At 40.0% G+C, this 16,104-nt stretch overlaps 1 long non-coding RNA gene across 2 annotated transcripts in view; it reads left to right on the top strand.

The window, feature by feature from the left end:
• Nucleotides 1-15,860, top strand: part of LOC132670180 (uncharacterized) — a 28,898-nt gene extending 13,038 nt beyond the window's left edge. The window contains exon 3 of one of the 2 annotated variants that reach the window (XR_013555988.2): nt 13,937-15,860. This is a non-coding gene — a long non-coding RNA (uncharacterized LOC132670180). Of the gene's footprint in view, nt 1-11,570 lie in introns of both variants that reach the window. The other variant, XR_009606511.3, reaches the window with a different exon arrangement.
• Nucleotides 15,861-16,104: the final 244 nt, after the last annotated feature.

The following is a 16,104-nucleotide window of genomic DNA, read 5'->3' as shown; positions in this document are numbered from 1 at the left end:
GCATGGCCCATAAAAGAAAAAAATTTGATGAATTCCAATTTGTTAAAATTAAAAATACTTGGTCTGTAAAAGACACTTTTAGGACAATGAAAAGATAAGCCATAGACTTGGAAAAAATATTTTCAAATCACATATCTGATAATGTTCTTAGCTACGGAATATATAAAGAACTCCTAAAACTAAGTAATAAGAAAACAAACAACCTGATTTTTCTAGATGGGCAAAAGTTCTGACTATACACCTTACTAAAGAATACGTAAGGATGACTCACTTCTATTTGAATGGGGAAAATAGTAATTTTACTCTGGGGAAATCTTTTGGATACCCCTTCACCAAGTGATCACCAGTAGTAAGTCATGTTAATACCATGTACCTCCTGAAATAATGCAATTCATGCTATATTTTTCCTTGAATCTATAACTTTGGTCCAATCAGGAGAAAACATAGACAAACTAAAATTGAGAGAGACATTCTAGAAAGATATATTACAACTACTCTTCCAAAGTGGTGAGGTCATAAACTGCAAGGAAAACAAGGTAAATGTGTTGGACTCAAGGTAACTAAGGAGACATGATAACTAAATGGAAGGACCTACATGTGGCTCCTGGGATTGGATCCTGGAACAGAGAAAGGACATTAGTGAAAAAAACAGAGAAATTCTAATACAGTCTGTCATTTAGCTATTCTGTACCGATGTTAATTTCCTAGTTTTGATAATTAAATGATAGCCATGCAAATTGTTGACGTTGAGGGGAAGTTGGGGAAAGGGTAGATGGAAATTCTTGCAACTCTTCTCTAAGTTGAAGATTATTTCCAAATAAAAAATGAAAAAAAAACCACTTTACTCAGGTTAGTAGGTTTTATCCCAGTTCAAAGATGAAAATACTGAGGCACAAAGTGATTAAGTAACTTTCCATAATTTTTTTTTTTTAATTTTTTTTTTTTCAACGTTTTTTTTTAATTTATTTTTGGGACAGAGAGAGACATAGCATGAACGGGGGAGGGGCAGAGAGAGAGGGAGACACAGAATCAGAAACAGGCTCCAGGCTCCGAGCCATCAGCCCAGAGCCTGACACGGGGCTCGAACTCATGGACCGTGAGATCGTGACCTGGCTGAAGTCTGACGCTTAACCGACTGCGCCACCCAGGCGCCCCTCCATAATTTTAATGAGTGTCATATCTAGTGTTTCAACTCTGGTCTGTCTAACTGTAAAGCATGTCTTTTTTCATTACCCAACTATCTTTTAAATCATGTTTCCCCAATTTTCAAGCTTATAGGACTATCTTTTTTGCTTTGTTTTAATTCCAAGGTAGAGGTGAATCTTTGTATTCCCAGCACCTAACAAGATGATTTCTTTAGGGAATGTGTCCAATAAACATTTGTTGGTTAGGATAGCATTTCTCTTCTCAAAAGTGTGAGTTATCAGGGCACCTGGGTGGCTTAATTGGTGAAGCATCCAGCTCTTGATTTCAGCTCAGGTTATGATCTCAGGGTTGAGAGAACAAGCCCCATGTCAGGCTCTGTGCTGGGCATAGAGCCTGCTTAAGATTCTCTCTCTCCTTCTCCCTCTGCCCCTTCCCCACTGTGGCACATACTTTTGCTCTCTCCAAAAAAAAAAAAAAAAAAAAAAAAAAAAAAAAGAATGTAAATTCTTCACTATCTTCATAGAGACTTTTCCAAAGTCACACCAACATGCTTGTGTGTAATGACCCAATGTGTTTTCCTTCATCTTTCCCCAGCAAGCAGGTGGGGAGGCTAAAGGAAAGGTGATCAGAAAGGCAGTCAGAGCTAACACATTCAGAGTGAGCCTCATCCATTCTTTCCCTGGGCTCTTGCATACTCTATATAAGTCACAGTATGCTAATTGCTATAACAAACCTCCCCCACCTCCTGCCCACATTTCAGCAGCCTGATACTATAGATGTTTATATTTTCTTTTCGTAAATTCCAGTCCATGAGAGTATTGGTATTGCTAAGCTTAGCTTCACATAATCATTCAAGGATCTGGCTATGGAGGCTCCATCATTCTTTAAACATGGCTGCATGGGTACTTGGGCATGGATATCCAGCTGGCAGATGAGGGAAGAAAGAGGAGAATTACCATGGAAATTTTAATGCACCAGGTGCAGAGGTGGCCCACATCACCTCTGCTTACATTCCACTAGCTCTACTCTCAAGGGAGGCTGAGAAGTAGAGTCTAGCCTTGTGCATGAGAAGAAGAGGCTATGGGTTTGGTTGTACACATGCCTGTCGATGCCCGAACATGAAGTCATTTGTATGGACGGGCTGGACTCAGCACTCAGAATCCCAGCAGCAACTACTAAAAGCAGACTCCAACCAATCCCTCCACCTCAGCATTGGTTGGAGAAAATCTCCTACTTCTTTGCTCTCTGTTGTGTCCTCTTCTCCTGTGCCTTGTGCACGAGCAGTTCCTGACAACAAATGCACGGGAACAAGTGGACATAAAAGAGAACAAAGCTGCCCTTGTTCCTCTAAACCCCAGCTGTCAGGGCACATCTCTAATACTTCAAGTACTGATTCCAAGTGTTTCTTGGAAGTGATCTCTTTAAATCAAACCAAGCCAGAATGCACTTAACATTCATCATCTCCTGCTTTTATGTAGCTCGATAGTGTGAGGTCTGTGGCATCTTGTCAGGCCCTTTGTTGTTGAGCAAGAACACATTTGTTTGAAAACAAAAAAAGATGGCACATCAGAAAGAAGAGCCTGATTCTACTGCAGCAAATACAATAGGCCCACTCTTCTTCCTGAGAATGGGCTGCCATTGTAGGCCCAAGTGTTCTCGCCCATGGCCATTGTCTCTCCTACAGAGAGGCTAGTCTTACAGTGAGCTAGGCCCCAATGGAGGGCTTGTCATATCTAAGAGCCTGGAAAAACTATAGGCATTGATCAAAATAAGCATTTTCTTGCTGTATCTGAGGGAGACAATTCCTTTTTCAGGGAACTGGATCTTCATCCATCCATTAAGTAGATGATTTGGATAACTTACTTTATCTCTCTTTCTCAATCCCTTCACCTATAAAGTGATATATGAATATTACCATATAAGGCCATTGTACAGAACAACTTAGATGATCTTTATAAAACACTTAGAAAAGTGTCTGGCACTTTATGAACACTCAGTAATTATGAACAGTTTTTATTATTACTGCTGTTGTTTTTGTTAGTAGTGGCATTGGAGATATTTTAAAAATACAGAGGCAAGAAGGGTAGTTAGAACACTACTTTAGTAATCTAATAATGAAGTAATAAAATTAGATGTAAAGTTTCAGTGGTGACATAAGATAATAAAGATGTATTGTTTGAATATAAAAAAAAATATTTTCTTAACTTGCCCAAAGCACCTGAAATACTTAGTCATTACGAGCATGTAGTCTAGCTTCATGTATCAGATGAGGTTTGTATAAATTTTACAATGTAAATGTACACATCTTTCCAGCTGTTATTTTTGAGAATATTTCATCTACAGAAAGTGTTGAATTACAGCTTGTCATATATTGACACAAAGCAAATTGAAGACCTATGTGAAATATATAATGCACATTATATGATTTCTTCGCAAGAGTGGTTACATGGAGTCTAGATCCTAGACCATTGTGAATGCACATGAACACCAACATTTGTACCTGTTGACCCCAAGTGCTGGCCCTTTGACCACAACCAATCAGAATTTAGTGACTTTTGAGTCCTGAGCTTTTGCCCACACCATATGCTAGCTCTCAGAACTCAATAACTAATTGAGTTCTACTAAGCTAGAATAGTAGTAGTTGAGAAGCACCATTTTAAATTTTTTTTTTTTTTTTTAACGTTTATTTATTTTTGAGACAGAGAGAGACAGAGCATGAGCAGGGGAGGGGCAGAGAGAGAGGGAGACACAGAATCTGAAACAGGCTCCAGGCTCTGAGCTGTCAGCACAGAGCCTGACGCGGGGCTCGAACTCACGGACCGTGAGATCATGACCTGAGCTGAAGTCGGACGCTTAACCGACCAAGCCACCCAGGCGCCCCGAGAAGCACCATTTTAAACCAACATTGAACTGGGGCACCTGGGTGGCTCAGTTGGTTAAGCATCTGATTCCTGATTCCGGCTAAGATCATGATCTCATGTTCATGGAATTGAGCCCAATATGGGCTCTGTGCTGACAGCGTTGAGCCTGCTTGGGATTCTCTCTCTCTCCCCCTCTTTCTCTGCCCCTCCCCTGCTCTCTCCCTCTCTATCTGTCTCTCAAAATAAATAAAAAAAACATTAAAAAAACCCCAACAACGTTGAACCATAAAAAACTTGAAGTATCCGTGTTTAGTGATTGATAGCAATAATGCTAATGATGATATATTCTTTAAAATATTTTTAATTGTAATATTTGTGTATGTATGTATTAAGTTCTTAGTTTAATTCCAGTTAGTTAACATACAGTGTAATATTAGTTTCAGGTATAAAATATAGTGATTCAACACTTCCATATATCGCCCTGTGTTCATCATAACAAATGAACTCCTTGATCCCCTATCACTTTTTTCATTCATCCTCTCATCCTCCTCCCCTCTGGTCACCATCAATTTGTTCTCCAGAATTAAGATTCTGGTTCTAGGTTTGTGAGTGTATTTCTCTCTCCCTCTTTCTAATCTCTCTCTCCTATTTTTCCCCCCTTCACTCGTTTGTTTTGTTTCTTAAATTTCCCTTATGAGTGAAAGCATATGGTATTTGTCTTTCTCTGACTGACTTCTTTTGCTTAGCATTATACTCTCTGGCTGCACCCATGTCATTGCAAATGGCAAGATTTCATTCTTTTTTATGCCTGCATAATTTTCCATTGTATATATACACCACATCTTCTTTAGCCATTCACCGATCGATGGACACTTGGGTTGCTTCCATATCTTGGCTGTTGTAAATAATGCTGTTATAAGCAACAGGGGTACATGTATCCCTTCGAATTAGTGTTCTTGTATTCTTTGTGTAAATATCCAGTAATATGATTGCTGGATCATAAGGTAGTTCTATTTTTAACTTTTTGAGGAACTTCCAAACAGTTTTCCACGGTGACTGCACCAGTTTGCATTCCCACCAACAGTGCATGAGGGTTCCTTTTTCTCCGCACTCTTGCTAACACCTGTTGTTTCGTGTGTCTTTGATTTTGGCTATTCTGACAGGTATGAGGTGATATCTCATTGCAGTTTTGATTTGTATTTCCCTGATAATGAGCGATGTTGAGCATCTTTTAGTGTGTCTGTTGGCTATCTGTATGTCTTCTTTGGAGAAATGTCTGTTCATGTCTTCTGCCATTTTTAAATTGGATTATTTGGGATTTTGGGGCGGTGTCGGATTTTCTAAGTTCTTTATCTATTTTGGACACTAACCCTTTATCAGATATGTCATTTGCAAATATCTTCCCTGATTCAGTAGGTTGCCTTTTAGTTTTGTTGATTGTTTCTGATAACAATCTTGATGAAGTGTAAAGACACTCTAAAATGTCAAATAGCTAGAGATGAAATGTCGAAGCTGTAAGATACTATAATATTTAAGATTGTATAGAAAGGTTCAAAAGCAGAACTATGAAAGGGAACAATTCATCTCACTTGTGCCCTGGAACTGAGTGTCTTTCTATCCCTGGAGCCCACTCTGTTTCTCTGGGCTCTTGGCTCCAAGCCTGGTCAGGCTGGGTAGAGGGAGGGCCTACCAGGTAGGTGTATGACCAGTCTGAGGCTAATTGCTTTCTAGCTTCCAGGCCACTATAAAATGGTACAAGGAGTAGGACCATCTTGTCCACAATGAGAAGGTTTTACCCCTCCCAGTCAAGTAGTCAGGCAGATAGGGAGGAGCATGGACAGTATTCTTTGAGCATTTACTCTACGGGAAATACCATATTAAGTGCCAAGGGAATGATACAAAGTTGTGGTGGTAGGGGTGGGTGGAGGAAGACAAGGGACTGACCTTAGAAATCAGATGTGACTTGAATGATTTTTATGTGAGTGTGGTCTCTCTGCAACTCACATCCCTGCCTTAGGGTAACTGTACGTTCCTGAAGGACAGGAATCCCGCTGAATGACAGCATGCTATAGGGGAAAAAAAACTTTGTCAGTTTGACCTGCTCTGATTCTGCTCTTATTTAACCCCTTCTGAGCCCCATATTTTTCCTGTATAAAATGAGCATAAACACGAGTGCCTGGGTGGCTCAGTCGGTTAAGTGTCTGACTTCGGCTCGGGTCATGGTCTCGTGGTTTGTGGGTTCGAGCCCTGCATCGGGCTCTGTGCTGACAGTTCAGAGCCTGGAGCCTGCTTCAGATTCTCTGTCTCCCTCCCTCTCTGCCTCTCCTCTGCTAGCACTGTCTTTCTGTCTCTCAAAAATAAATAAACATTAAAAAAATTTAGAAAAATAAAATGAGTATAAACAGTGATCTAAAAGGGTTGTTTTCATGCACATTAGAGACTCCCAGTTAACCTCTCTTCCCTTTGGATCTTGCTTATAATAGATGCTTGGTAGAGAAATTAATTAGGGACATTTTGTAGAATTATAGAGTTTTGTTTTTTTTTTTTTTTTAGTTTTTATTTAAATTCCAGTTAGTTAACATACAGTGTAATCTTAATTTCAGGTGTACAATTTAGTGATTCAATACTTCCAAATAACACCTAGTGCTTATCACGACAAGTGTCCTCCTTAATCCCCACCATCTATTTAACCCATCCCCACACCCTCCTCCCCTCTGGTAACCATCAGTTTGTTCTCTATAGTTAAGAGTCTGTTTCTTGATTTCTCTGTCTCTTTTTTTCCCATGATTGTTTGTTTTGTTTCTTCAATTCTGCATGTGAGTGAAATCATATAGTATTTGTCTTTCACTGACTGAACTTGTTTCACTTAGCATAATACTCTCTAGCTCTATCCACTTCATTGCAAATGGCAATATCTCATTCTTTTTTATGGCTGAGTAATATTCCATTGTGGATATGTACCATGTCTTCTTTATCCATTCTTTTGTTGATGGACATTTGGGCTCTTTCCATAATTTGGCTATTGTTGATAATGCTGCTATAAACATCAGGGTGCACGTATCCCTTTGAATTCCAAAGAAGACATCCAGATGGCCAACAGACACATGAAAAGATGCTCAACATCACTCATCATCTGGGAAATACAAGTCAAAACAACAGTGAGACATCACTTCACACTTGTCAGAATGGCTAAAATTAACAACACAGGAAACATCAGGTGTTGGTGAGGATGTGGAGAAAGGGGAACCCTCATGCACTGTTGGTGAGAATGCAAACTAGTGTCGCCACTGTGGGGAACAGTATGGAGGTTTTCCAAAAAGTTAAAAATAGAACTGCTCTACGATCTAGCAATTGCACTACTGGAATTATAGAATGTTAAAACTGGAAGAGCCTTTCAAAATCATGTAGCTCAGCTATCTTATTCAATTTAATTATAATTCTCCTTTTCTTAGATTTATGAATTGATGGGAGAAGAGCTGCTCCCATCAAAACATAATGACATCTTTTCTACTAGATAGAAAAAGATAAAAAAGAACGAGATACCAAATATTGGTGAGGGTGTAGAGAAACTTTATGCACATCTTTAACAAGCATGTATATAGATTGGCTCAACTTTTCCAGGGTGCTCAACTTTTCTGGATGATAGGACCCACAAACTTAAATATATATGCTGTTTGGTGTAGCAATCTCACATCTAGGAATTTATCCTGTGGAAGTAATTGACCAATTAAACAAAGATATGTTCGTAAAAGAATCTTCACTGTAGTGTTGTTCGTAATAGTGAGATGCTAGAAACACTCTTAATATTCCTAAATAGGGGCTTAGTTAAAAAAATGATGATACACCTATTTGATAGAGTGTATCACAATTCTATATTAATTTGTATGGAAAGATTTTCGCAACGAAGTGAATAGGAAAAGCAGGTCCCAGAGCATCATGCAGGGTAGCACTTCATTTTATGTACATTTATGAAAGTGCACAAAGAGACGGGAAGATGGTCACCATGGTCACGACAGTTGCTTCTGCATCATTTAGGCTAATTTTTACTCTCTTCTTTATAGCGTTCTAAAATGCATGGGTTGTCTACCTGAGCATGTACTGATGTTATTATCAGAAGAAAATCACAAAGCTATTTTCATTTAGAAATAAGGTAGAAAAATAAAGACCTCTCAGGTCTTTCAGGGAAATAAAGACCATATTTCCCATTTAAAAAAATGTTTACTTATTTATTTTTGAGAGAGCAAGTGAGTGCACAAGTGGGGGAGGGACAAAGAGAGGGAGAGAGAGAGAATCCCAAGGAGGATCCACGCTGTCAGTGCAGAGCCTGATGCAGGGCTTGAACACAGGAACGGTGAGATCATGACCTGAGCTGAAATCAAGAGTTAGACACTTAACTGACTGAGACTCCCAGGCGCCCCCTGTATTTCCCATTTTGATAATGGTACTTGGGTGGTGTCACTGTGCAGAATCTATTATTTTGTATTTGTTTGTGTGTTTATTTTAAAGTTTATTTATTTATTTTGAGAGGGAGAGAGAGAGAGAGCAAGCAGGGGAGGGGCAGAGAGAGAGGGGGAGAGAGGGAATCCCAAGCAGGCTCTGAGCTGTCAGTGCAGAGCCCGATGTGGGGCTTGACCTCATGAACTGTGAGATCACAACCTGAGCTGATATCAAGAGTTGGACACTTAATCGACTGAGCCACCCAGGTGCCCCTCTTTTTATCGTTTAATCTGACTGCCAAACCAGTTGTGTTCATGGTCATAACTATAGAAAGCCCATACTCCCATTATTTTCTCATGTTCTCCATATCCCCTTTTGGATGTTTTGGGAGTTACTACAGGTCTCTTTTTGAAATGAGGCAGTGAATATATAAATATGTAAATAAATAATAAAGATTATTCCTGTCTTTAGCTAATTGTAAAGCTCACACCATCATAAACCATTTCTTCCCTAAATAAAAGCAAATGGTTAGCCATTCTATAGTGTAAAGCTGTCCTTAAATGACAACCAAACAAAACAGATTTCCTGTCTTGTGATAAAAGAATGTTAAGGACTACCGGGCAAGATGTAGGACGCGTACTGAGTACTGGTTGCCATGGTTTTGGCTGAGGATGGGCTATTTAAGCTTATCCTTAATTTGGATAGGCATGAGTCTCAGCTTTGCAGGGTTAAAAATGGTGCAGAAGGCATGGCTGTTTTTAGACTGAATGAGAGTTTGGCTATAGTAACAGCTAAAAATAGAAGGCCCTCTCTTTAATTAACCCTTTACCTACCAAATTGGATAAAAAAAAAATTGCAGTATATTCTCTTTAGAAAATACAGCTGGAATGACAGAGAAAGCTGTTATCTAATTATATAGCATTTTTGAACAAACATCCTGACATTAAAGAAAAAACACTCTGCTATATATAAATATGTATATGTATATGTATATGTATATGTATATGTATATGAAAAAGGCCTGTTTCAAGCTTTAAAAATCAGCTAGTCAGTTCCCATGGCAGCTTTACTCTGTCGAAGGATTCCAGATCATAACCAATGTAACATTTTTAGCAGCTAATTTCTTCTTCCATTTGCAAATAGCACTTGGGAGTAAACAGACAGTGGACTTTTAGCCTTGGTTCTGCTGCCCATATTATTTCGTGTGACATGCTGTGCATTATTTAAAAAATGCAGATGGCCTCTGTATCAAGGACTTTGACACTGAAAATAGAAGAATCTATAAAAGCTAGATACATAAGCATATGCTAGTTTCCACTCGGGATTTCCAACCCCTCTTTTTGGAAACTGTGGAAACTCTTTGCTGGGCACATCGTGGTTTGGAAAGTCCATTCAAACCAGAATCAGAAAACAAAAAGTCCAGGTCTAGTCCTGCCCCTGATTGCATCTGAGATCTTGGGCAAGTCATTTAATCTGCTTGGGTCTCACTTTTCTTTTCTTTTTCTTAATGTTTATTTATTTTTAAGAGAGGGAGAGAAAAAGAGAGGGAGAGAGAGGGAATGAGTGGGGGAGGGGCACAGAGAAAGGGAGACACAGAATCTGAAGCAGGCTCCAGGCTCCAAGCTGTCAGTACAGAGCCCGACGCAGGGCTTGAACTCAGAACTGCAAGATCATGACCTGAGCCGAAGTGGGACGCTTAACCAACTGAGCCACCCAGGTGGCCCTCTCACTTTTCTTTTTATAAACTCTTCAGTTTGAAGATGAGTTGTCCACTTCAACATGTTTTATTATTTCTTAGGGCGCCTGAGTGGCTTAGCTGGTTAAGTGCCGACTCTTCTTTTTCCGCTCAGGTTGTGATCTTGCGTTTTGTGGGTTCAAGCCCCGCATCAGGCTCCATGCTGATAGCAAGAAGTCTGCTTGGGATTCTGTCTGTCTCTTCCTCTCTCTCTCTGCCCCTCCCCTGCTCATGCTCTCTCTCTCTCAAAACAGGTAAATAAACAAAATTTTTGAAAAAATTTTTATTATTTCTTGTTTTTAAATAGTTGAATGATTTCTTCACATAAAACTCATGTGGAAGCCCATTATGGAAACAGAAAGTGAGCTGGTCTGCTTGCTAAAGTTGGCCCAGGGACATCTGGGTGGCTCAGTCGGTTAAGCATCTGACTTCAGCTCAGGTCACGATCTCATGGTTTGTGAGTTTGAGCCCCACATCAGGCTCTGTGCTGACAGCTCAGAGTCTGCTTGGGATTCTCTGTCTCCCTCTCTCTCTCTCTCTGCCCCTCCCCTGTTTACGCTGTGTCTCTCAGTCTCAAAAATAAATAAACAATAAAAAATAAATAAATAAGGTTGGCCCAGGTTTGGGGAGAGTCCTGAGTATTTCTCTCTGGGTCTTTATCCAACCAATTCCTGGGCACCTTTGACATATTGAGTAGGATGCCCCAGGGCTCCTCAATGGCACGACTTGAGGACCATCGGGTTAGGTAAAATTTCATGTTTCATTCAGCTTTAGAAGTTAGTCTGTAGTGCTGAGAAATCTCAAAAAAATAATGCCCTAATAATTTTTTAGAAGGTTGGAGTCCCCATATTATACCAACAAAAATAAAGGATAGCAACTTCCAAAAGATAGTAATTAGTATTTTCAACATTATGGGTTAGAAAAACTGTTGTCTTGGGGGTGCCTGGCTGGCCTAGCGGGTAGAACATGTGACTCTTGATCTCAGGGTCATAAGCTGAAGCCCCACTTTGGGCATGGAGCTTAAGGAAAAAAGAAACAAAACCTGTTTTCTTGATTTTCCTAACACATGACATCAAGGGATACTGATGTGAGTCTTCTTCACTGCCTATTTGTTATGAGACCTCACAATAAAATGATTTACTTCTTGATGCATCCCCTTTGCTATTTTGTCTGTTTACAAATGTCTCCCCATTAACTCATTATTTTGTGATGAACATTTTTTTTTTTTTTTTTGGTATTCTTTTTGGATTTTCTTATGGCGTGAGATAGGCCACGAGCTCCATTATTCTGAATAACAGAATGCTGCTTATAAGGATCTCTTGTTTATTGTGAGTGTTAATAATCCAGCCTCCCCCTGTATTTACACAGAACTGTTCTGCTTTTATTTACAGAGGAAGTTGCAACAGGGAGAAGAGCTCTGGTTGGATCAATGACTTGTGGGCTCACAGGGAGAAAGCTGGAGAAACAGATTCTGTTTATTTTTTTTTTAATTTTTTTTAAAATTTTTAATGTTTATTTATTTTTTGAGAGAGACAGAGACAGAGCAGGAGCAGGGGAGGGGCACAGAGAGGGGGAGACAGAATCCGAAACAGGCTCCAGGCTCTGAGCTGTCAGCACAGAGCCTGACGCGGGGCTCGAACTCACAAACCGTGAGATCATGACCTGAGCCGAAGTCGGACGCCCAACCGACTGAGCCACCCAGGCGCCCCAACAGATTCTGTTTAAAACCCGACCATTCATTATTCTGTGTGTTTTGGGCACGGGGCTACTGACAGGAAGTAGCAATAGAACGAAGAAGAAAGCACATCTTCTCAGATTTTCTTCATTATTTCCAACAAGACTCAACAGGATCAACAACGAAGGCTCTCTCTGATTCTTGCCTCAATTTCATGTCTCTGAGAGCTGTGATCTGCGTAGGAATGAAGTGTGGTTGTCATCTGCAGCTGGAATCGTGAGCGCTTCTGGGTGCTGTGTTCCAGAGATAAACTAAAGCTGAGCAAAAATACTATGACTTAATACTATGATCCTTATGGAACAAAATATTGTGTACATCCCCAGATGATTAAAACTAACATTTATACTGTGCTTTCCAAGCCACTACAGTGGTTATAAATAGTTTCTCTACAAACTATTTATAGAGAAATCACATCAACCACCCACCACTTGTTAAAATGGAGCAAGTATTTTCACACAAAGGCAACTTTACAAAACAGCAGGGGAATTGGTAATGGAAGGAACAGATAGGCTGGAAATGACAGGCGGGAGACTTAACTGATTTCTTCCTTTTCTATTTTTAACCTTTAATGTGTAATATATATTCAGAGAAATGCACATAAGTGTCAGCCAGCTGAGGTTTCACTAACTTAACATACTTGCGTAGCTGGCAGCAGATCAGGAAGTGGAGTATTACAAACCCCCCGAGTCTTCAGGTCACTGTCCTTCCAAGGTTACCTGGCGTCTTGTCTGCTAACTGCACAGATTAGTTTAGTTTGTTCTTAGCTTTTATAGAAATCGAATGCTACTGCATGTTTTTTGTGGCTGGTTTCTTAGATTTAATTTTATGTTTGTGAGACTCATCCATGCTGTTTGTTCATTCTGCTACACAGTGTCAAGATGTGCAACCATAACACAATTTATTGATCCATTCCAGTGTTGATGGGCCTTTTGGTAGTCTTTGCTTTTTGACCACTACAAATTGTGCTTCTCATGAACATCCTTGATCATATCTTTTGGGCATATGTTTAGGAGTGAAATTGCTGTCATAGAATAAGCACATTTCCATGTTAATAGGTTCTGCCAGATAGTTTTCCAAATGGTTGTGCTAATTTACACTCTCAACAGTAGTGGAGGAGAATCCTGGTTGCTGTATATACTTTCCAACATTTGTTATTTTCTAGTGGGTGAGTAATGCTATCACTTTATGCTTTCAATTTGCTTTTCCTTGATGACAAAGTTGAGCACCTTTTTATATGTGTGTCGGTTATTTCTTTTTGAAAGTGATCTCTACTCCCATCATGGGGCTTGAACCCACAACCCCAAGACCAAGGGTCACATGCTCTACCAACTGAGTCAGCCAGGCACCCCATATGTGTATTGGTTATTTAGAGAGCTTCTTTTGTGAAATGTGCCTATTCAGGGTTTTTGCCCAATTTTCTGTTGGTTGTTTATCTTTTTCTAGATGTTCTATATATATACTGGATAATGTCTTCATTTTCTTATGTACAATGTGATTTTTAAGTGTTTAGGTTTATGGTAGGTATGTTCTTCATGTTTTCACGTACTCTGTTTATGCAGAATATGCATCAATATGCATCTTAGATCCCTGTATATTCAGGCCTGAAAAACTTCTAACAGCACTTAGGTGAAAAAAGTAACCTTATTCCAAAGTTGAAAGTATTGCATGCAGTCAGCTACCATAAAATGCATCATTATTATTTAATGACATTTTACATTCATGATCTATTTTTTTATTTTCAGCTTTTTCATATTGCTTGATTCGTTGCTTAAAATGAATATGAAGATAAGAAAGACAACCCTCCCTCCTCAAATGTGAGGGGATAATGATCTTGCTTTGAATTTGTTAAAACAGACCATGATATCTTATTTGGGGAAGTTATCTATGGTGAAGTTCATAAAAATATTAAAAATTCTGGTCTGGGTTTCAGTTTTGCAACCTACTAGTGTTTCTTACATGAGTCAAAATAACCTTGAAATCATCATTTATTTGGAAGGACGTTTGCCATTTTTGTCTGTCCAGGATCCTTTTGGCGACAGTGCCCAGTATCTTTTTGGAGAGCCGCCTTGAGCACAGTTGGTTTGCATGTGTTGAGCCCACTATCAGCTTCAGCAGAGGGCAGGTACCACTGACTCAGACCTGATCAGATGAGCACCACATTCCTCAGGGCATAGCCATTGGTTCAAGAATGACTGTGTGATCCATCCATATCAATGACATATAATGAGATCAGTTCTGAGACTACACAGGGAAAGGAAGCCTCTTCCATGCTGGACTTGACTTCAGGAGGATGTGAAGTAGAGCTGCTGTGACCTTCTTACAACCTTGAGAAGACACTCTGTTGAAAACAGAGCCAGACCAGAAGAAGCAAAGTTAAGAGATAGAGAGAAATGGAATTGAAATAACATTTTGAGCTCCTGGATCAAGCCATGACTGAAGCTAGTAGTATCTGGACTTTTCAGTAACATGAGCCAGTAAATTCCTTGTCTGCTTAAGATGGGTTGGATTATTTTTTTCTGATGCTTGAGACCCATAGAGCCTTCACTAGTGCAAATATCTGGCCTAGATGGGGTTTCCAACCTTACATGAACTATAGAAAAGTAAGGTAAGTATAGGGTTTTAAGCAAAGCCTCTTCTCTGAAAGGAAAGTACTGTTTCTTTCTTTTAAAAAAATTTTTTTAATGTTTATTTATTTTGGAGAGACAGAGAGAGAGAGAGAGAGAGAGACAGAGTGTGAGTGGGGGAGGGGCAGAGAGACAAGGTGACAGAATCTGAAGCAGGCTCCAGGCTCTGAGCTGTGAATACAGAGCCCAACACGGGGCTCGGACTCACAGACTGCGAGATTATGACCTGAGCCAAGGTCAAATGCTTAGCCGACTGAGCCACTCAGGTGCCCCAGGAAAGTACTGTTTCAAATAGTAGTTTTAAAATTTAAGTACCAGGATTTTAAGTTTCTCATAGGGCTTGTGTATAGAATTAGAAGTTTAGGGATGCCTGGGTGGCTCAGTTGGTTCAGCGTCCGACTTCAGCTCAGGTCATGATTTCACAGTTCATGAGTTCCAGCCCGTGTCAGGCTTTGTGCTGACAGCTCAGAGCCTAGAGCCTGCTTTGGATTCTGTGTCTCCCTCTCTTTCTCTGCCCCTCCCTCTGTGATGCTCTGTCTCTCTCTCAAGAATAAACATCAAAAAAATAAATAAAAAGAAGTTTATTGTAATGTAATGTTTGGTTAGGTTTCATTTGGTAGAGGGAGATGAGAGAGGAGAAATGTGTGTCTTATCTATGGTCGTAAACAATCACTGTATTCATGAAAGTGGTTCCCAGACACCTGTCCTTGAACCTGTTCTATCAGAATTCCTTCAGGAGTTTGTTACAAATACACATTTTGGTGTTCCGCCCCTGGGGGTCTGGATCACTAAATGTGGGATGGTGCCTAGAATCTGCATTAGGATTTTTTTTAATGTTTATTTTTAAGGGGGGGGGGTGCAGAGAGAGAGAGGGAGACACAGAATCCGAAGCAGGCTCCAGGCTCTGAGCTGTCAGCACAGAGCCTGACATGGCACTCCAACTCACAAACTATGAGATTATGACCTGAGCCGAAGTCGGACACTTACCCAACTAAGCCACCAGGCACCCCTAGAATCTGCATTTTTAAACAAATTCCAAGATTGGGGGACCAGTGCTTTATTACAGGATTTCCCTCGCTAATCCCTGGCTGCTGATGTCCAATCTTCTTCCAAGAATTCTGAACCAAGCAAGGGAAGAAACTGAGCAGGAGAGGCAACCTAAGAGACGGGAGAGAGAGACACAGACAGGCTGTTAGAGAAACATGCCTGCTGAAAGATTGAAGGTTGCCGGGGTGGAGTGGGAGGAGGGAAGAGAGAATTTATATTAACATTGTTCTTTAAAATCAGAGTTTTGTATAAATAAAAATAAGTTGGTTTGGAAATGTGAAGGTGCATGCATATTCCTTTTCCCTCCATGGATGCTTTACTTATGTGGAAGAGAATGAAGAGAAGGTAGTCCTCGCTCTTCTGTGACATTGTTGAGTCAAAACATGTCATTGTATTTCACACACGTTGGTCTTTGTTTGGAGCCACAAAGAAGACAACAACTCCACTTTCTAACTGGCCATTGATACGATAGATAAGAAAACAGTGATTATTAGTTTTCTCCAGGAATCTTCTAGTTCC

Source organism: Panthera onca, chromosome B3 (genome assembly GCF_046562875.1).
Source record: "Panthera onca isolate mPanOnc1 chromosome B3, mPanOnc1 haplotype 2, whole genome shotgun sequence".
NCBI lineage: Eukaryota > Metazoa > Chordata > Mammalia > Carnivora > Felidae > Panthera > Panthera onca.
Note: the sequence above shows the minus strand (reverse complement) of the source record. Positions and strands in the feature narration are given on the sequence as shown.